The sequence below is a fragment of the Camelus bactrianus genome, chromosome 14, assembly GCF_048773025.1.
Source record: "Camelus bactrianus isolate YW-2024 breed Bactrian camel chromosome 14, ASM4877302v1, whole genome shotgun sequence".
In the NCBI taxonomy this organism is placed as follows: domain Eukaryota; kingdom Metazoa; phylum Chordata; class Mammalia; order Artiodactyla; family Camelidae; genus Camelus; species Camelus bactrianus.
Genome location: NC_133552.1, coordinates 14,849,616 through 14,871,069, shown reverse-complemented (window position 1 = coordinate 14,871,069; position 21,454 = coordinate 14,849,616). Strand labels below are relative to the sequence as shown.

Here is a 21,454-nt window from a genome sequence, read left to right as displayed (position 1 = left end):
CCACATATCTAATCACCACCATATGTCTGACATTAGACACTACTAGCAAATAAGTAAGATTTTAGCCCAGTTTTTACAAAAGTTCCAACTAAAAATAAATTTTACTCATGTAATTTATCTACTTTGTGTAATACAAAGTTAAAAACTTACTAAGCACATAATATCAATTGATGATTAAGAAACAGAAATAGTTTTCTGTCAAACTATCTTTAATTCAGAAAAATTAAAGACAGAAAAAACTATTTTAAGTCAGAAAAATTAGGACATCTGTAAATTATTTTTAAAAATGCTAGAACTGGCCAATAAGTTTAAATAATAGCTACTCAAGAAAGCTAGGTCTGAGATTTTTAAAAAGGTGTAAAAAATAGTAATAATTAAAATTCAGATAATCTATAAAAAAACCCCCAATCTTTAATTTTTATCAAAACTGAAAAAGTAATTTTTCTGCTTACCAGCAGCTCAGTAACAAATAATGCTAATAATAAAAATGAAAAAAAAAAAAAAAAAAACCCTGAGGATCACAGGATAACAAAATCATTAAGTGTATTTGTTTGGTATGAAAGCCATACAATAAAAGAGTAAAAGCAAATATCAAAGAAGGATTTAAAAAAATTAAGACATTTAGAAACAGTAGTAAATTAATCAACTATTAGCCAGTGGGTTAATCAGCCTTAGCAACTGTATTTGAAACATGCTGTATGCTTTTCTTCCAAGTGACTTTAATCATGAAAATGGGAAAGTAAAACTAAGCCAAATCAAATGTATTAATGAAATATCAAAAGTGTGGTCTGTGGTGCTGAGAACCGAAATTCTACTTCAAAATTATATTAAGTTAAAAAAATCACATTAATTAAATACTGCATTTTGAAAATGCTTATCAGAAAATATGAATCTGACACATTAGGTCTTATTTGAAGAAAACCAAATCGGATTCATGATGTATATATTGGTCAAAACAAACAAAAAATACCATAAAATACACATATGTACAAAACTGCTTCAAATAAACATTTGAACATTTAAACATTTTTCATTAAGAAATTGAATCTATAATGAATTATTAGCAACACCATACCCTCTATTAAAAAAAACTGTTATTACTGACAAATTGCTTAAAATATAAGTTTGTCCTTACAAACTAGAAATATACATCAATGACAAATAATGAATAATTTCAAGTCCCTTCATACGTAGATAAGTTAAATTATCTCTAGTTTATCTAAATAGTCTTTCCACTCTAAGGATAACTATTTCAATAAAACTACAACACTGACAGTATAACTGTATTTTAGGGGCAATTAGGAATTTTCCTGAAAATGAATGTTATTTTAACCCTGAAAATGCATTTAACCAAAAGTATAAATATGACAAAAATAAGATAGAAATCTATCACTGAAAAAAAGATAACACAATAAATCCTTTCCCCCAAATCCTGTCATAATGAACAACATATTAAAGCTTAGTTGGATACAGATAATCAGGTCTGTAAATTTAAAACAGCCAAAACCCTTACAAAATGTCAAATTTATTTACAAAAGGGGTAGTTAAAGGATAGCCAATCACATATAGCAGTAAAACCCCTTATTAACCCATCTCCAAAAATAACACATACTACTAATTAGGTTAAAGTTTCTCACTCCGTAAGAACTGACCAAGAAGAAAAAAAAAAAAGACTGTTATTATCTACATTGATTCTTTCAAATGTTAAATTATTTACTAAGCTAAAAATTTGGAAATTTATAAGCCAGTATACAGCTGTACAAGCAGGATAGTTTTATGATGCTAAATACTTGTGTCCAAACAATAAGTTTTGACAACACAAAAGATCACAATCATAAACTCTCTTAATTAGGAACAACTCTGTGGATTTATGTCTTTTTCTACAATATAAACTCAAAAACTGTCTCTCTTACCCCATTTAAGTTACTAAGGCTGTGTGTAAAGATACTTGGATTGAAAGTGATGATTTAAACCTGAATTTTTTTTTTCAGACTCAAAAACTGTATTTTTTCACTTTTCATCTTCATGTTCTCTAACCTCAAAAACACTGTTTAAGTTAAAGGGGAAAACAGTTTTCATTTTCACCCTATTCAAACTAAGCTGCTTTTTCATAACATTCTCAAATCAAAGTTATGAAGACTTTCTATACCTTGTATCTATCGCAAATCACCACCTTACAGTATAATAAACATCAATATCTGAACCTCACCCTTAATTTTATTTTAATATTTTATTTTAATATTTTACTTAACCTTAACTGTTAACAGAGTCAGATCCTGGATTATCTAATATATAACAACACAGAAATACCTAATTTTTTTTAGTATTTTAATTGTATCTCAATGTTCAAACTTTCTTAAACACACAGAGAATTTGCTTAAAATTTTTTTTTTAACACTGTTTAAAGATAAAAGTAGTTCTATGACCACAGGGATAAATACACTTCACTCTTAAGACTAAATTACACTTTTCTTATGAAAACAAACCTGTACGATTTCCTGTATCTTAAGTATATAAAGTAGTGAAAAAAATTTTAAGAAAAAATAATAAGATACTATATTTTAGTAAACCTTACTCTATTTAGCAAGTAGTGTTTTAAAAAATATTTAAATACTATGGTTAATACTTTATCATGTAATTAATACCTTACTACTCAAAAACTAACCAAGTAATACTTAGTTAATGCTGTTCAGTGAGTTCATTTTCATTACACCAGATTACAATTTAGAAAACAGTCAAAATTTTTTTTTAGCAAAGTATCTGAAATTTTCAACTAAAACAAAATAAATTTTATTTCAAGGAAAATAAATATGCTAGAAAGTGGTTCTGTGATACAGATTTTGGAGGTAAAGACAAATCACTAGCTGTTTTGGAATTCTGCAGTTTATTTTTGAAGAGTTTGCAACTTTTGATATGAACAATTTAAATATTTTACTCAGAGTACCTATGAGTAAGATACCAGTTTCTGCTTAAGAAAGTGGGTTTTTCAGTTTCAACCAAACTGACACTTTTGGTTAGGATAGTACTTGGAATACTTTAAATTCTCTTAAAATATTTTCATTAATCTTATCTAATTCTGTAAGCTCTGTCTACCACTATACCTATCAAAGAACAGAGTACCAAATTCCATTTGATTTAAATCTTCCATTCTATAAGATGAAAAATCCACTATTTAATTCTTTTACATATAACACTGTCATAACAACTATAGGAAGAAAAACCGAATGTAAGTATATATACTTATTTTTAGAACAGATAAATTCACTTGGAGTTGGACCTAATATAAGATGGTAAGTACATCCACTATATAAAGAAATCTAAAGTTTTAATAAAGCAAGAGAATTCGATCTTGGCCACTTCACTGGATGGTTTCTGTCTATTAATAAGTCTTTATTGATTTTAGCTCATTTAAAAGTTCCAGCTTTACCAACTGTCTAGCTCAGTTATATTACAAAGTTATAAAATTGTATGCTTTTAAAATTCATTAGTATACCTTAATCTCCTATCATGTTCCAATGCATTATATGAATGTTCAATCAAAGAAGTTAGGTTGTTCTCCAGAATTGGCTCTCTCCTAAAGGTCAAAACCTGCAATAAAAATGTCATGTATTATAGCATGAAGACACTCAACAGATTTCCGCCTCCTGCAGTTTCACAATTGATCCCTGAATGCAGAGGTAAGATTTTCAAAATGACCCCAATCTTGCCTATGTTCAAAGAAACCCTAACTAGAAAATGTTTTAAAAATAGTAATATCTTGATTAGAAACACCTGTGATATGCTTTATCATCCGAAGCCTCTACAAACAAATCAGATTAATATATTTCTGCTTTCATTTCTCTTTAGGGCATTCATTTTCAAAGCAGTGTAGATGAGTGTGTTTATGTAGGTAGTTAGAGGACTGGTAAAGTGGACTCTGTAAATAAAATATCAGAAATACAGTTTCTCTGTGTTTCTAAAACTTACAAAATCCACACAGTTTAAAAAGTTACTCAAGGAATAGAGACAAATTTTAAACTACCTTTACCCCAAATTATCATGTGTTAATGCTGACAGAAATTACCATTTTCAACCTTAGTCTTCTGCCAAGCCTGAGTGAATAATAATATTGGTATTTCCAAATATTTTAAGATATCACAGTCTAACAGAGTAAAACTTAGAATTTACTTTTTAAACAAATTAAAATGTTTATAGTAATAAATGGATGACTATTGGGGCCAATAGTTTTTTAATGTGTCCAAGTAGAGGTGGTGTAATCAAATGTATGTAAGTGGCCTTTTCATTTGTTTCACTTGAATCTTAATAATTCAGTGGCAGTCAACTATATAAAATTATTAAATTGTTAAACTACCCAAAATTTATAATGTACTATATGTGAACCACAATGCTGAGTATTCCATTCTTATTTAAAAATAGCTTAGGAAAAGAAATGATAACCACAGAACTTTATTTCTCTGCAGCCAAATATTTGATTGTTTTATGACAAAAAACATATATAACTCACAAACACTAATCCTCAAACCATGATATTTTTAAAAATTAGAATAATTTCCATAGTTTTCCTCAAAAGATGTGGACAGTTTTCTGTATGTGAGCACTCCAAAAATTAAGATATCTAAATATTTAAAAATCATGGGACAACAGAAGAAACCAGTATGTACTTCATGCCAAATGTTAAGTTTTTAAATAGTAGAAAAACAAAAAATATTAGATAATAAGGAACAAAAGAGGTTTAGATATAAGACAAATATCAAATGTGTATGATAAAAAAGTACAATAATCCTTGAAATACTAAAATTCAAATCTCAAATCTATTACAAAATACAGCTTTTTTATACTTAGAACCCAAGACATCTTTCCAGTGTATAGATTCTTTAGTGAAGTAAGACAGAATTTAACAAAAGTATATTAAACTTCTCATAATTTGTTAAATATTAAGAATAAAATTTGCACATGTATTTAGTATCAAATTCCAATATTTTAAATTTGTCTTTCTAAAAGAAAGATCCTTTTAAGCATCTTTAAGGCAGGCAAAGGAAAAAAAAGGTAAAAGAAAATCATTTCCCTACAAGAAAGCAGCATTTATAGGAAAGCTCTACAGTCACTAATCAGAAAAACATATAAACGCATATTACTAATGTGACATTCTACCACTGATGTTACTCTTATAATATTAAGACAATGACGACTTTAAAGTTCTAATACTGTCACTTATAAAAATTAAGTGCAAAAATGGCTTAATCTCATTTCGACACTTATTTGAAAGAAAGTGGTAGTTTATTACTGATTTTCTTTGGTCTTAAGAGATTTGGGGCTACCAAATTTCATCAAGTCATAGTTTGAATTCTAATTACATGCCAAAATTAGTTGCCTGGCACAGAGTGTTTCAAAGTTTGCTGAATTAAAGCAAAACAAAACAAAACTACATGTACACTAATACCCTGACAATTCTTTCTAAGATGTGTTTTCTTGTTATAAATGTGGTTTTTACTTATAATCAGACCAATATTTCTGTTTCTTCTAAAAAAGGGTTAAAAACAAATCAGTGAAGATTAGTAAGCTTTATTAAACAACAAAAAAGACAAGCCAATTTTAGGCTCGTAATATTTTAATAAGACAAATTTTTATATAATAAAATTTCAAAATCATTGGTAAATATATACTCTAATTGATTTTTTTCTTAACTGGAGAAAGCTTATGCATCATGTAGAAGAAATATCTAATATAGTCTCTGGGTATTTTTTTTTTTTCTTTTTGTAAACCAAATCCACTGATCAATACTTTGGATTGAAGTATTTTGTGACGTTCTGAATACATACTAATAAATAAACAGATAAAAATAAGTATGTCTTCACAACACAACAAACAGACAAAAGTGTAGCACACAAAGCATGATGAAACAAGGGATCCAGAACATGCAAGCTACTTTGAAATTTTCATCCTTAGATCTAGATAAACATTAAAAATGATACTAATCTTTTTTTTTTTAAAAAAAGCAGTGTTACATTCAAACACCTGAGGCTTTATTTTGTAAATGTTCAACCAAAACAATAGCATTCAAAGTCTAAAATTGCACTTTTATTTGAATTTTTAAAAAATATTATAAAGGCCAAACAAATGAAAATCAATGCTACCAGGAAGACTGATACCTCACCTTTCCTAGTTCCCTCTCCCCCACAATATGTAAACAAAGCTTTAAAAAGAGCGGAGCTACTGTAGCAACACCTTTCCCCACCATTGTTTTCCTGTGGTAATGTAAGACTTTTCTAGTCCTTACCATAGAATAGAAAATAAATCAGAATTAACAATTTCTGTGGAGACATACAGATATTATACATAATATAATAACACATGTGCTGGAACTCATACCTACATGCCTACAAATCTAAAACCAAAGTCTTCCTCTTATCTAGCGCCACATAAAAGGGAAAAGATTCTGACTGCTGTGAATTTTATTTAGGTGCTAGTGTGTTCTCAAGCTTTAAGTGTACAATTTTAAATAAAGGAGTCCTTTCACTTCTTTTAAAAATGGCTTATTAAACAAAACAATCCTTCACCTACCACCTCCCAAAACAAACAAAAAAACCCCATAAACCAAAGCACTAAAAAAGCATGGTTAAATTTAACCAGCCTGGTGGAATTTAAAGCCTTTCCCCACCCCACCCTCAAAACTCTCTAAGTCACATAATTTGAATGATAATTAAAACACACACACACACACACACACACACACACACACACAGAGTAAAAAAAGCAAAACCCACTAGTTTTGGTATCTTAGGTAAAACTACATTTAAAATAAAAATGGGGTCTTCTACAATTTCATTAAAGCAAATTTTATAGAGGATAAGTAGCATCTTTTATGAAATTTTCATGAGATGATTCAAATTAACAGCTTTGAAAAAAGGTAATGAACATAGGTTGTGTCATTCTAATTCTTGTTATGAAGGCAATACAAAACAGTACGATTTATAAACTCAGCTATTCCACTTATTAATATAAGTCATATTTATAGCCCTATAGAAATTCACAAACGTCTTGGGATCCTTCCATTTGAATATTTTCTAACAATGCACATGTGACCTAATGTGAGAATACAAACTCTAAGTTTCAAAATTTCAACTACTGCTCATTAAAATGATGTAAATTTCTATTAAAAATATCTTTTAAAAAACCATCTACAGCTATCTTGTTTATCAGTAAGTTTACCGATTTTCTTTGAAAACCACACCCGCCTTTTATCAAGATGCAATTAAACGGAATGACAAGCTTGATAATAAATAGAAATATAATGACGGCTGTCTCAAGCAACATTAAAGAAAAACCAGCTGAAAATCAACCAAATAAAACACAACACACCCACACTGGTGTATGCAACGTATTTCTTTATAATGAATTTATGAATGAAATCATACACCCGCACCTGTGCTACTTACCGGTTATATTGTCTAAATGAAGCAACATAAATTTCTTGTAAATAAAGTTTTAAGTCCATCGCAATGGCTGAGTTAGCAAAACCTATACATCTTTAATTAGATGTGACAAGTTTTAAAAATGTATCTGATTTTTGTGTAAAATGTGGAAAAGCTCATTCTTAACATTAAGAAAATTAAAGTTTCTTTTCATGAAAATAAAATTCTCTCGTAATCTGTATCAAACAAATATATGTAGCTTAAGAGGAAAATTTTTTGTCAAAGGAATAAAAGCCCTAAACCCTACAGTCAGTTTTTAAATAAAGAACGGAGCAACATATAAGTCTTGTAATTTCAGCTAGAAGAATTACATTTTCTCGAAAATCGCCTTCTCTAGATTTTACTCTTAATATACATTTCAAAACCACTCGAAAATCCTTTATGAAAGAAAAAATATTAAACACCAGCATTTTTTCTTTTAAACTCCCCGTCTTAGCGTTTCATAACTATTTCCGTGGTTTTCTAAAAGTATAATTTTTGGAAAGTCGAGAATTATAGTCTAGTGTTCAACATTCAAACCCCCCAGTCCCGCTTCCCTCCAGCCAATCAGGGGGTAACAAGTTCGGTGTTTTGGGAGCTCCGTTAGGCACAATTTGAAAAACATCACATTGCGCTCTCCTATTCTCTTCGGGGAAAGATTCTAAGTGAGGGCGGGTCCCTCAGTCTTCATAGAAATAAGAAATCAATCAATCGTTACATCAATTCCAGCGGGAAAAACTCTTTAGGCAGGCGGTCCTAAAAAGTGTGTGACTGTGGTCCCCATAAAGCGTTATTCCTCTTTTTGAACAACTGAATAGCTGCTGCAAAAACCATCTCCTGCATATTAGCAACTCAAAGCCGCGCGCCCCACACGCAAAATAACACACCAGCAAAGGGTTAATCCAAGGCGCCTTCAGCGCAGAAAAGGATTCAAGATCCACTGTATCTTCAATGACGAATTCTACAAAAGCGATTATCTATAAAGTAGTACTTAAAGTAGTCACTAGATCAAATCATTCAAGAGTTGCCGAGTAAAAATCGGTATAAACGACGAGAAAAAAAAATCACTAAAGGCAAAGACAAATAGCCCTCTTCCCTCCGCCCCAAACTCAAGAGAGTTCCCAAGAAAAGGTGGGGATTGCAAAATTACCGTTAAGTTGTCCAGTTAAAGACTTTTTGGGAGGAAAACATCAATACAGTTTCAGATTGCCTTTTTCCTTGTGACATGTTTCAAAGACTGGAGAAGGAAAAAGTCTTCTAAGAAAAGTGCGACTCAGAGAAGGAAATCGCAAGGTCGAAGCCCCATCTTTCATCTCACCCATGAACACTCCCCCGCCCCCCTCCAAGAAAGAACGACACCGTGAGAGCAAATGACAGAAATGCCGAGCAAAAAGCGAAAGTCCAGCATCTTTCCTAGGAGCCCGCTAAAACCTCAAAAGCCTGCCCCCGCCCCATCTTGCCCAAATTGGAAAAGCCAGAAGCGGTGAATGCTACCCTTGCCTGGACCTAGTCGCGCAGAGCGGGAGGGCGGCGTGGTGAAACTCACATTCCTAGGGCATCTCATGCTTTTAGCATCAAAGATGACAATATACATGGCTGGGTCCCGAGGAGGGCACTGCCCGCAGATCGGACCGGAGGCACCCGCTACTCCGGGTCCTCAATTTTCCGCCAACCTTAAGTTTCTTGTCAGGGGAAGACGGCCGTCAGCGGGCCGGGAAAACTGCGGTGAAAGACGGCTCGGTTCGGCAATGGGGGAGGGGGCGCTCGTCCCCCTCCTCCTGTCAAGGAGCCGCGGCCTGCCGAGCCCCGCCGCGCCGGGTCTCCGGCCCCGGGCGGGGGGTCCTGCTGACAGATCCACTGGGCGGCGGCCGCTCAGCCGCAGCGCGTCCGCGTCCCGCTCAAACTGCAACTCCCCTCCCCCCACGCCCCCGTCTCTCCGCGCTCCCGCCACATTCCGCCCGCCGCCGCCAGCTTAGACACCCAATTACCCCCAACCCTATCTCCTCGCATTTTTTGCGATTAAAATGAAGGCGGACTCAGGACCCACTCCTTGCAGCCGCCACCGCCTGCCGGTCCCACCACTGCCACCGCCCGCTCTACTTCTTCAGGCTCTTACCGGCTGCGCCAACCCTGCCGAAGCTCCGCCAACTGCCCTTTGCTCGAAGTAATTTTTGACGATTTTTTTAGTGATTTTTTGGCGGAGTCCTAGTGGCGCTATACTCTCGACAGGTTATCCCGTCTCTTCAGCTAGATTGATGAGACCAGGCATCACTCGAAAATGGCGCCGAAAGCGCTGAGGCTCCTCATTCAAATTCGTTAGAGCCAACCCCGTCGCCCCGGGGCATGCCGGGAACGCGGGCTGCCTCCACAGCTGTCAATACCGCCTCCTAACCCCCCCCCACTCTAGCCTTCCCGACACTTCTGCTCATGCGCAAACTCCTACCCCCAACCCCCGCTCCTTGAACATGCGCAGAATCGTCGGTTGTTCGCCGCTCTCTCTCAGCTTCCTCAGTCGTAGTCCTCCTACCTCTCCTTTTGCGCGTGCGTGCAGCTCCTAGGCTCAGCCGCTGAGGTGGAGGAACCGTGGAGACTGTGGGCCCGAGGGTCCATAGATGACACATCAGTCGGTAGGCATTTGTTCTACTGTTCGAGGAAAACAAATAAGGGTGCAGCTTAGGCAAAAAGAAAAACATATTATTGCCAGTGTCTAAACTCCTAACAACGGAATGTTCTGAGACCGTGTGTATGGATACACGTGTACTTAAAACAGCTCCGCCGGTGTGTAGAGCTCTTGCTGTAAGTCAACACTTTACGGAGGGAGATACCGCCTTAAGCCTCAGAACAACTTTATGAGGTAGGTTCTATTATTAATCTCGGTTTGCAGACCAGGTAACTAAGGCTCAGAGACTTTAAGTAATTTCCCTAAGGCAGCACAGGTAGCGAGCACGTGGACGAGTCCGCATCTGTCAGAATCTGGAGCCAGGGCTGTGCGATCCAGCCTGGGCAAACACAGGAGGCGTGGTTTCCCCTGCTCCACAACTGACAGTGTGTGTGAGTGTGTATGTGTGTGTGTGTGTGTGGAGTCCGGTTCTAGGCGCTTTCATCGAATCCCAGTTTCCTTTCTTGGTTTTCCTTGTTCTTAAACATTCTGATCGGTTTGGGAGAGGTGAATGGGTTATTGGGCAGTCTTTGGGATCACAGGGTGATTTTTAAAAAATGGGTGGTAAGGGAACTTGATCTAGCAAAGACAGGTTTCTGTTGTGCGACACGTTGATAAAGTGATAACAGCTAGATACCACGTGTTGACTACTCTGGGCTGGGCATGGGGCTAAGAAAACGCTTTAAGGAATGATTATCTTTATTGCTCACAACAGCCCAATGAAGTAGGTGTTATCTTTATTTTATACAGGTGGACACCTGAGACTCTGATTAAGAAACTTGCCCCAAAGTTTTACAACTAGTAAGTAGAAGCACAAGACCTAAGCATATTTGTCAAACGTCAGAGACTGGGCGCTATGGTAGGACAATAAATGATAATAAAGTTATCAATATTTGAACACCTTCTTTAAAAACTTCTTTTAATCATTCATTTGCTTGGGAGAATTATCCTACCTGATGCCAGATTATTAAGATGAAAATTTAAAACAACATAAACAAACAATAGTGCCATTGATCCTAAATGATTACATTTTAAGATTATTTTTGACTGGTTGCTTTTTTCCTGATCCCAAGTTATAATTAATTTTCTAAAGAATCCAACAGTTTAAAATCTGAGGCATTGTTACACTTTTTTCTCGTTTTTGTTGTAAAACAACTTGTGATGAATCACAACAGTCTGAGTATACAAGTACATACATCATTGTGAGGGTTAAATAAGACTGTATATAAAAGTGCCTGATTTCTAAGAAGTAAGGAAATGGAAGAAAGTTAGCATGGCTTGCATTATTGAGGTACAACTGGAAGAGAAATGGACTTTAATAATCTGACATCATCAAGAAGTAACATGGTTGAGTAGTATATGTCTTACATCTCTATGGTACTTTTGTGTACTGGTTAAGTGAGTCGATTCTGGAACCATACTGCTTGGGTTGAAGCTCAGCCCTACTACTTACTAGCTTTGTGACCCTACACGAGTTATTTTTTCCTCAGTGTGATCTTTTGTAAAAGGATTATTGCTAGTATCTCATCCAGTTGTAAGGATGTAAATGAGCTAATATGTTAAAGACATTTGAACGGTGCTTGGTATATTAGTAAATGTTAGCTATTGTTGTGAGTCAGTCATTGACACCAATCTCTTAAAATGGTTTCTTTAGAAGGTGTTTTAAAAATCAAGCTCATTAGGAATTAGCATTTGTGTTCAAGAGGCCCTTAAAATGATAAATCAGCCCGACAAATTATTTTTGCCTAGTAATGATTTCTGTCAGATGAATAAAGATGTTAATCTGTTTTGCCATTTCATAAGAGTAACATGGAAATGTAATCGTTTTACTGCTTTTCTAATTATTAAAGTTAAAGGGAAAAAAAGGGAAAAAAGCAGGCCAGTCTAAAATATAAAGTAAAAACCATCCAAATTTCTATCATCCAGGGATAAACACATATTCTTTGTAACTTTAAAAATATAATATACCTGTGGAGAGAATCAGCTAAGTGAACTCTGGATAATTTGGGGATCTTATTTGTAAGATTGTACTAGAACATCATGAATTGGTAAATTTTTAATCTAGCCCCTTTTACGATTTATTCTGTCAAGAGAATTCTAAAGTGATGATGGTATTAATAAATAATAACATTTATTGAGTACCTACTATGTGTCAGCTATATCCATTTTCTCCTTGAATCCTCAATACAACTCATGAGGTGGATCCAACATTATCTCCATTTTGCACAGACTAAAGTTTGTATAGGGGTCACTTTTAGAAGATTTAAATCCTATTTTGTTTAAGATTCTATTTAATAAACCAACAACCCTTCATTAAAGCTTCTTGATTCACTAAAATGGGAGAAAACAAAATCAAGTAACTTGGTTCCTATGCCTGAACAGAAAAGCCCAACTGGACAAAAAAAATGTGTTTTGAAAATGAAGAATTTTATGTTTGACCACAAGGGGGTGCAAATTCCTGAGTTCAATTTTAAAGAAAAGAAGGAAAAAGCACTTTTACTTCACATCACCAGATTCACAGGTTAAAAAAAAACTAGTAAGAATACCATTCTCAAACTTTAATACTCCACACAGTGATACATTTATGAGAAGAAAAACCTGTTATTTGGGGACTCAATTGGAGCAGAAATTTTCATACTTATTTCTTCTTCAATACAGCAAAGAGTTAATCGTCCTACCCGCCCCCACCCCTTTCCACCCACCCAGTTTGTGTCTCTGCATACTCTTCTTGACTTGTCATAAGAATAAAACTGAAGTCATAATTTAAAATTTGAGGTTTTACTTGGAAACTGCAATGCAATCACCAGCAAACGAATGGTAAATATGGGTAGTGTGGAGAGCAGAGGTCTTGTAATTTTAATGCTTTTTTTTCCCCTCCTGCTGTTTCTGATGAGTAAGCTACAAATGATGGAATGTTGGCTTCAACATATTAGCTTATTTAGATAAAACTGTGAAGGCTATAGTCTGTTCATCTTTTAAGAAAGAATGAAGACTCTTAAAAGAAGAAAACATTTTGAACAGTAAGTTGAAAACTTAGTATACAGTGGTGAATATTTTAAAAAGAATGTGCATAGATGCAAACTGCATAGATGTAAAAGGTACATAAAGTAGCTTTTATTTTCCTGTTGGCCTGGTTTCTCTGAGGTGGACCTAATTTTTAAAAAACCTTTTCACTTAGAAATAATTTCAAGTTTACAAAAAATTGAAAAAATAAAAATTGTTCAGAGAACACCCATTTCATTTAGTTGTTCTTATGCAAGGTCTCTCTCTCTCCAAATATATATATATTTATAATGGTCTCTTCACCCCTAAATACTTGAGTGTATTTCCTGTCAGCTTCATATATTTACACTGAAATAACACTTCAATCTACCATCCATATTCCAACTTTGTAGGTTGGTCCTTAAGTATTTCCTCCTCCCTTACAGGAGCTAGTCTGGGATCAGGTACCACATTTAGTGGGTCTTAACCCTAGCTTCTTTTATTTTGGAACATTTCCATAGCCTTTCTTTATCTTTTATGACCTTGACATTCTTAAAGATTATAGCTTCTTTCTCTACCCTCCTTTTTGATAGAACATTGCTTATTTTGTCTTTGGTCTGATTTTTCTTCATGATTAGGTTGAGGTTTTGCATTCTCAAGTGGACCACTGCACAGGTGATATTGTGTCCTTCTCAGGGTATCCCTTCTGGAAGCACATGATACCCATATGTCCCTCACTGAGGATGTTAATTTTGATCACCTGGTCCATATGTGGCCCTAGCTTTCCAATGTATGTTACTAGGTTTTATCTTCCTGGCAATTAATAGGCAATTTGTGGGGAAATAGTTGAAGATATATCCTGCTCTTCATCAAAATTCTTGTTTAAATTTAGCATCCATTATTGCTGATGTAATTTTACCATGATGGTTGCAAAATGATTCAACAAATCTAGACATTTACCAAAGTCCATAACAGAACTGGATATATAGAGATGAAAAATATGTAGTCCTTGTTAGCAAGGAGCTGAAAGTCTAACTGAAGAAAAATAAATTCTTTAAAAAATTGTGATTTGAAATGCAGAGGAAGAACATTTAACTCAGATTAGGAATAGGTGGCTCAGGAAAGCTTTTTAGGAAGGAGTCTTGAAGGATACCTTAGTCAAGCCTTTAAGGATCGGAGTTATCCTGGTGTAAAAGAGAGAGCAGAAATAGGCCACAGAAAGCATTTTAAGCAGAATCACTGGAGTGTAAGAAAACAGGGAAGTCAGAAAGAACCTGGCATGGTCAAGAATATTCAGATAATTTGTGTGATTTGTTGCCTGGGTGCCTTTGGAGGAGTTGAGACAGGTTAGCCTGATTAAGTGGATAGAGGTTAAACCATGAAGGGCCTTGCATGTCACTTTTATATTGATGCAATTGAAAAATCTTAAACCAATGAGTAATATGATCAGATTTATATTTGAGAAATTTATTTTAACAAGGGTCCTGGAGAACAGATGAGAAAATGCAAGGGTAGTGATAGAAAGTCTTGCAGAGGCTATTATAATATCTAGGCAAGAAATAAAAAGTACTTGAACCAAAGAATTAGAATGATGGTAAAATGAAGTATAAAAAAGATTGGATTTATTGATTCAGTATTAATATGTAGCTATTCCCAGGTAACTATTTAGCACTACTCTGTGTCGTGTATTGTTCAAGATACTGAGCATACACGGGTGAACAAAACAGGCACAGTTCTTCCCCTTATGGTGTAGTCTAGTGATGGAAACAAGGATTAAGTTAATAATTAAGTTAATAATCATACATTACAACTGTGATAACTGTAATAAGTACTATAGTAGAAAAATATAGGATGCCATGAAAGCGTACACCATGGAGACCTAACATTGGAGAGTTAAGTAAGGCCTTTCTAAAGTGGGACACTTAAACTGAGACTTAGGAACTAGCTAGGCCAAAAAGAAAGGAAGACCATTCTAGGCAAAGGAAGAGCATACGTTAATGCCAGAGCAGAGAGGACCACTAAATTCAATGCCCATACAGCTAGAGTAGAGAAAGCAAAGGTGGAGAAATTGGGAAGGTAAGACTAAAGAGGTTTAGGAGCCTTTTGCATGTGGATAGGAGAGAGAAGGAGGTGTATAGCATGACTCCTAGGTTTCTGATGTGGGCAGCTCAGTGGTTGTTGGTACCATTTCCTGAGATAGGGAAAACAGAAGAGGTTTGATGGATTTTGATATGGGAAATGTTGATTTTGATATGCCTGTGGGCTAAGTATGTCCTCCCAACCTCACTATAGAGATAACTGGATATTAGGATTGAATTTTTGATTTAGAAGTCTGGACTTTAGGGGAAAGATCTGGTTTGCATGTTGTTTGTAGATTTACCGGTTAACTGGTTGTAGATGGTGGTTTAAATTGTAGGATTAGATGAGATCACTGAGGGAGGTATGTAAAATGATGAAAGGGCTCAACATAGAGCCTTGGAGAACATTGGTAGCTACACAAAAAATGTATACACAGGAAAAAAATTTGCTATAAGCAGTAAAGACACATGAAAAACTGAAAAGTATTTTAACATATAAAGCAGATAAAGGGTTAATATACTCAATATATAGAGGCAAGTCTGTAAGAAGAATAGAAGTTAACAAATATACAGTAACAAAGGAAGAAAAACAAACACAAAAAAATGAATGAATATTTGAAGACACCTTAAAGTGAATGTAAAGAGGAGATACCTAAGTTTTCACCAACCTATCTCATTGTTATTGAATTACTGTTTAAAATCAATAATTGAGGAATGTTTTATTAAGAGACTGTAAGTGCTGAGTTTAACAGACTAATGGGCCACAGAGTTCTTACAAATCTATTTTTTAAAGTATTTGCTTCACTTGTTCCATAAAAAATTAATCCCATTTGTTAGGATGACTTTAGCATTGTGACTGTAGTCACAGAACTTCAGAAATGTGGAGAATGCAATTCAGTGATCTTAAGGTGTCCAGAGATATGCGAAACGAACAAGGTAGTAATGAAAGTTAGCTACAATCTTAGTGGTAGTTGAAGAGTTAGGTTATGTGTAATTTGAATCTGGGAGATATGTCAGTAAACTCACTCCTTTTTGGGGGCTCTGATAATTAACTTCAATGCCTGGGATGGCAACTTTGCTTGAGAAGGCAGAATTTTTACCAATGGGTCAAAGTTTTAACCCCAGGAAGATATAACATTAAATATAGAATGATTTAGTAAATCAAGCATATGCTACAATGGCTTAGGAGTGATCTATATTATTTTTTTGAGTTACCTAACTTTTATTGGTATAGATAGCCCACTATTTTTTTTATTGAGGTATAGCTGATTTATAAGATTAAATAAATTTCAGGTGTACAACATCATGATTCACAATTTTTAAAGATTATACTCTATTTATACTTGTTACAAAATTTTGGCTGTATTCCCTGTTACTGTGCAATATATTCTTATAGTGATCTATGTATTTTAAGTTCTTGTAATATTTAAGAAAATTAAGCCTGTTAGAGTATTTATCAGGTTAACCTTGAAAGGTGGAAGAGAATCTTAAACTCTGGTTGTTTAAAGTATGGGGACATTTAAAAGAATTTAACATTATCTATAAGTTTAATTTATTAGATTTAAAAGAGTTTAAGTACTTGGAGAGGTTTGATTTATTAATCAAGCTTTGAGTACATACAGAAATAAAAGTTACAGAATTCTAAATGCTAAGTATTTAAGAAACCTTAAAAACCTCCTTAGAAGTGATTGTTGTCAAAACTTACAAAGAATAACCAGATTTTCAAGTTGAATTTAAAAGTTAAGGAAGAACTAAGTTTTTTAGTTCACAACTTTGATAAGAATTTAAATGACCCCTGAATAATCTTTTCTATGCACAAAGGGTACCCTGAAAGATATTTTAAAAATCTCACACTGATGGTATGAGTGAGTAAAGGCTGGTCACAATATAAATTAAAACAGACTTTTGGAAAGTAATTTAGCAATTATAAAAAGGATTATAGAAATATTCATATCTTTCCTGTCTGAAATTCCAATTTCAGGAATCTAGTGAAATAAATTCAAAATATTGAAAAAGATCTATGCAGGAAGATGCTCATTCCAGCATTTAAAATATAATAGCAAAAAAGGGGGGTTAGGTTGAAATGTCTAATAGCAGTAAGATTATTGAGTAAACTGTGGGAAATCACTGGATTGACTATGAGCATCATCAAAAAATACCAATATGTGTTTGCATACCAATGTGGAAAAATGTTTATAAGTGCAAAATGTAAAAAAGAGATGTAATTAGGATGATTAAAACTACTAAAAACACAGAGGAAAGATACAACAAGAAAAAACTTTCAACTCATATCCAGGTTTCTGATCAAAGCTAAAAATATACACATTTTAAAAAGCCAGTCTAACATTTGACATTGTTGACACTTCCAAACTACCCTTCTGTGGAATATTGCTATTCTATGAGTTAGTCCAGTGATTCTTAAATGTTGAGAATTTGTTAAAATTTAGAGACCCTTTCTCTAGAGAAATGTGCATATGTGAACTGTTTGCATATAATTTCAGAGATGGATGATGATCAGTGGAGATCCTGAAGAAAGAGAGGAAGATGGTGGCCAGAATAATAGTTCTCCTAAAGACATCCACGTCCTAATTCCTGGAATCTCTGAATACGTTATTTTACATGCCAAGGTGGTATTCAAGTTGCAGATAGAATTAAGGTTGTTACTCAGATGACCTAAAAATAGATCATTCTTAATTATCTGAGTAGGCTCAATGTAATTCCACAGTTTTTCTAAATTTGGAAGAGGGAAGCAGAGTAGTCAGTGTCGGAGTGGTGAGATGTGGGAAAGATTGCTGGCTTTGAAGATAGAAGGGGGCCATGAGCCAAGGAATGAGGGCAACCTCTAGAAACTGGAAAAGGCAAAAAACCAAATTCTTCCTTAACATCTCCAGAAAGGAGTGCAGCTCTGCCTACACCTTGATTTTAGCCCACTTAGATCCATTTTGGACTTTTAACCTCCAGAACTATAAAATAATAAATTTCTGTTGTTTGAAGCTGCTAAAAAAATTCATGTTAATTATTATAGTAGCAGTAGGAAAGTAATATATGTCCACAGCCAATCGTACGTGTGTTCATGTGTGGCTGTGGTAGTGAATATATATATGTACATACATAGAGGTGCAGTTCCTGGTTTTTTCATAATGGCCTGGACTGGTAAATAATAGAAATGGATCTTATTCTTTACCCTTTATCAAAAGAAAATTGAAGGGTTTTAATAAACTTTTCATTGACATATATAAACTTTACATAAAAAGCGTTTAAAATTATAACTCATGGCATTCTCAGAGACTTTATTGACTTGGGATGAGCCTTGTCCTGGAAGTTGAGGAGGACAGGAATCTATTGACATTCATTTCTTACTCATTTTAGCAAACAGGAAGTAAAGTTGAGACCTTTTGGTCTCTAGGATATATGACCAAGGATATGTGATCAGTTTTCTATGACAGTTGAGCCTCATGCTACATTTCTATTCTTAATATGTAAAAAAATTATGTCTGGTAAGACAAATCTATAGGGAAATAAGAAGAATAAAATACAGCACGTTCTCTTTTGGCAAAGAAATGCTTACGTGTTTAAAACAAATTAACTTTTTAAGGCAGCTCTGAAGAAGTAATTTATTTTAAATAGGTGAACAGTTTATAGCTCTTGTGGGAACACTTTTTCCTTACTTTTCTTCATCATAGGATTAGGCCCTATGTTTTTAATTTAAGTCCTTTAATTTTTGCTGTTAACATTTAATTTACTTGATGACCCCATACTGTTAACTTTTGACCCAGTGAACTTGGGATGGTATATACAGACTATATACCTAATTTTTAGAGAAACTCTTAAAGAAAAAAAAAGTTTGAAGTGAAACAGAAGATTAAATTCATTTCAGTGTTCCAAGTAGAGAGTTATCATACATAATTAAACAAATAACTTTTTTTCCCCTTTTGGGGGATGTATTTTTGTAAACATAGTGTTTTTTTTACAATTAGATGTTTATGCCATTGGCAAAATAACCCAAAGCTGATGACTTAATTGCAATACTTCTAATAAACTGCAAAACTACTAATATAGTAGATAAGAAACTTTTTCCTGACAAGAAATTTTTATAGCATGTAACTAAATCTAATTATCTCTCCATCTATCTTCACTTACACCTAATTTCCTTTCCTTTTATATAAAATTGAAATTCCTAAATTTTAGTCCTTTAGTTGTAGAAAAGGTAGTATATACAGTTGTTAATTATTATAAAGTTCAAAGCTTCTTCTAAACTACCTGATGTAAAAATACTTTGTGCATAACTTTTATTTGCCCTTAAAACTGGACCTGTGGACTTGCTTTTGAACATTTCCCCCCAATTATAAAATAATATATGAATCCTATCATTTATTGAACTGTTTAACATGCAGCTTAATAATTATTATGGGTATCTTTAAATATGCCACATTTACTTTATTCAAAAGTGAACAGACAGTTAAGCAGTAACTGCCATATGCTATACACCATTAGGTACAAGGGTATTAACAAGTTTTCTGATCTCTGGAAACAGTGCAAGCTATACGTGTTTCTGTATAAACCTTCATGTCTTGCTAATGAGGTAACATGGTTGTTGTTTCGTAATCTAAATACTAGAGGGAATGCTATAAAATGTGCTTTAATTTTATTACCATTTTTTAAATAAATGGAAGTATTTTTGTGTGGTTTTACAGTCATGGAGGGAAATAATGAGATTTTGCACCAGGGAAGTAATGGTTAGACTAGAGATCAGGAGAAAAGTCTAGAATGACTCCCTAGTTCCTGGCTTGGTGGTAGAGTACAGTGGTAACCAAGACAGAGACAAATGGAGGAAGAATAGGGCTTTTGGGAATGTGTTTGTATGTATGGGTGTGGGATGGAAAATGGAAGGGAGAGGGAGAGGAGAAGCTCAATGAGGCCATGTTGAAGATTAAGTGCTAGTGGGATATCCATGTAGAGCAGTTCACTACAGAGCTCCACATACGCATCTGAGGCTTAGGAGAAAGGCCTGGGCTGGAAGCAGATGTCACTGAATAGGTGATCATTAAAATTATGGGGGAAATGGCCACCATTGCTCATAGAGACTGCAACAGTGAGAGCAAATGAGAACCAGCTTTATTAGTAAATGGGCAAAGTGGAGGCAGCAAAAGGAGAAGAAATAGCAGAGGGATGGAAGGAAGCACCAACTGAGCTCAGTGCTGGAGAAGCCAATGGGAGAGGAGTTTACAAGGAAAGACGTCAGGAGGGTCAGAAGATAAAGACAGGTTCAAGTAAATTAAAAAAGATCATGGGATTTGGCAGTTTTGCTATTAGTAACGTTTGCCAGAACATTTGCAATGCACTTTTCATACACTGATGGTAGCAGAATTCTGTTTGTGTTGGGTTGAAAAGTACAGTAAAGTTGAGAAAGGTTACAATAGATTTCTATTATTTCAAGGCTCTTCATCCCTTCTTCAGAGCAGAAATAAAGGATGGTAGTTGTAGGGAGGAGGTTACAGGATAGAGAAGGAGACTCCATAGTGAAGAGAGTTTAACATGTTTATAAAATGTGGGGGAGAGTCAGCAGGGAGGAGAGATTAAAAACAGGAGGGATACAGGTAAAGCCAGACTTGTAGGAGATGAGGGAATAGATCAAGGGTGCAGGTAAAGGTACTGACTTGGCAAAAGCAGAAGGATCTTCCTCTGAGGTTAGAAAGTAGGTGGTGAAGATGGTTATAGGTATAGCTTATAAATGTAGAGAAAAAAGGTGAGGGAGATTCATAGCTGATAGTTTTGATTTTCTTCTGATAAAGGAAACATAAAAGAGGTAAGGGCACACAGGTGAAGTAGCAAGTTTGAGTTGAAGTAAACGTATCAAATACATGCTCTAAGGAATGGGAGAGGGAGTTCACCAGGGAGCAAGGTTATTAGCAAGGGATTGATGTACTGGGGACTGTAGGATATGAAATGATATGTAGCTCTGTGAGAGATTGTGGTTTGAAAGAAATGGGAATAGCTGAGGTTAAAATAAGGTAAGAAAGGAGGTGTTAAGGGAGTAATGGAGTGAAAAAACACTGGAGTGATAAGTGGCTGTGGTCAGAGATCAATATATTGGAGTCCAAGACTGTGGAGCAATTTCGTGGTATGTGGCTCTGGGTATGGATGGCTGAATGAAGTGGTTGTAAGATGGTGAAGTCAGAGTTCAAGGCTGTTGGATGGGTTGTCTGTATGGATGCTGAAGTGGCACATAGTAGCAGAACATGCAAGGGAGGTGGATACTGGAAACCAGATGCCGAAGTCCTCGA

At 34.7% G+C, this 21,454-nt stretch overlaps 1 long non-coding RNA gene across 1 annotated transcript in view; it reads left to right on the top strand.

The window, feature by feature from the left end:
• Positions 1 to 9,979: 9,979 nt before the first annotated feature.
• Positions 9,980 to 21,454, top strand: part of LOC105066160 (uncharacterized) — a 258,888-nt gene continuing 247,413 nt past the window's right edge. The window contains exons 1-2 of the long non-coding RNA XR_006723496.2: positions 9,980 to 10,305; positions 10,861 to 10,911. This is a non-coding gene — a long non-coding RNA (uncharacterized LOC105066160). The remainder of the gene's footprint in view (positions 10,306 to 10,860; positions 10,912 to 21,454) is intronic.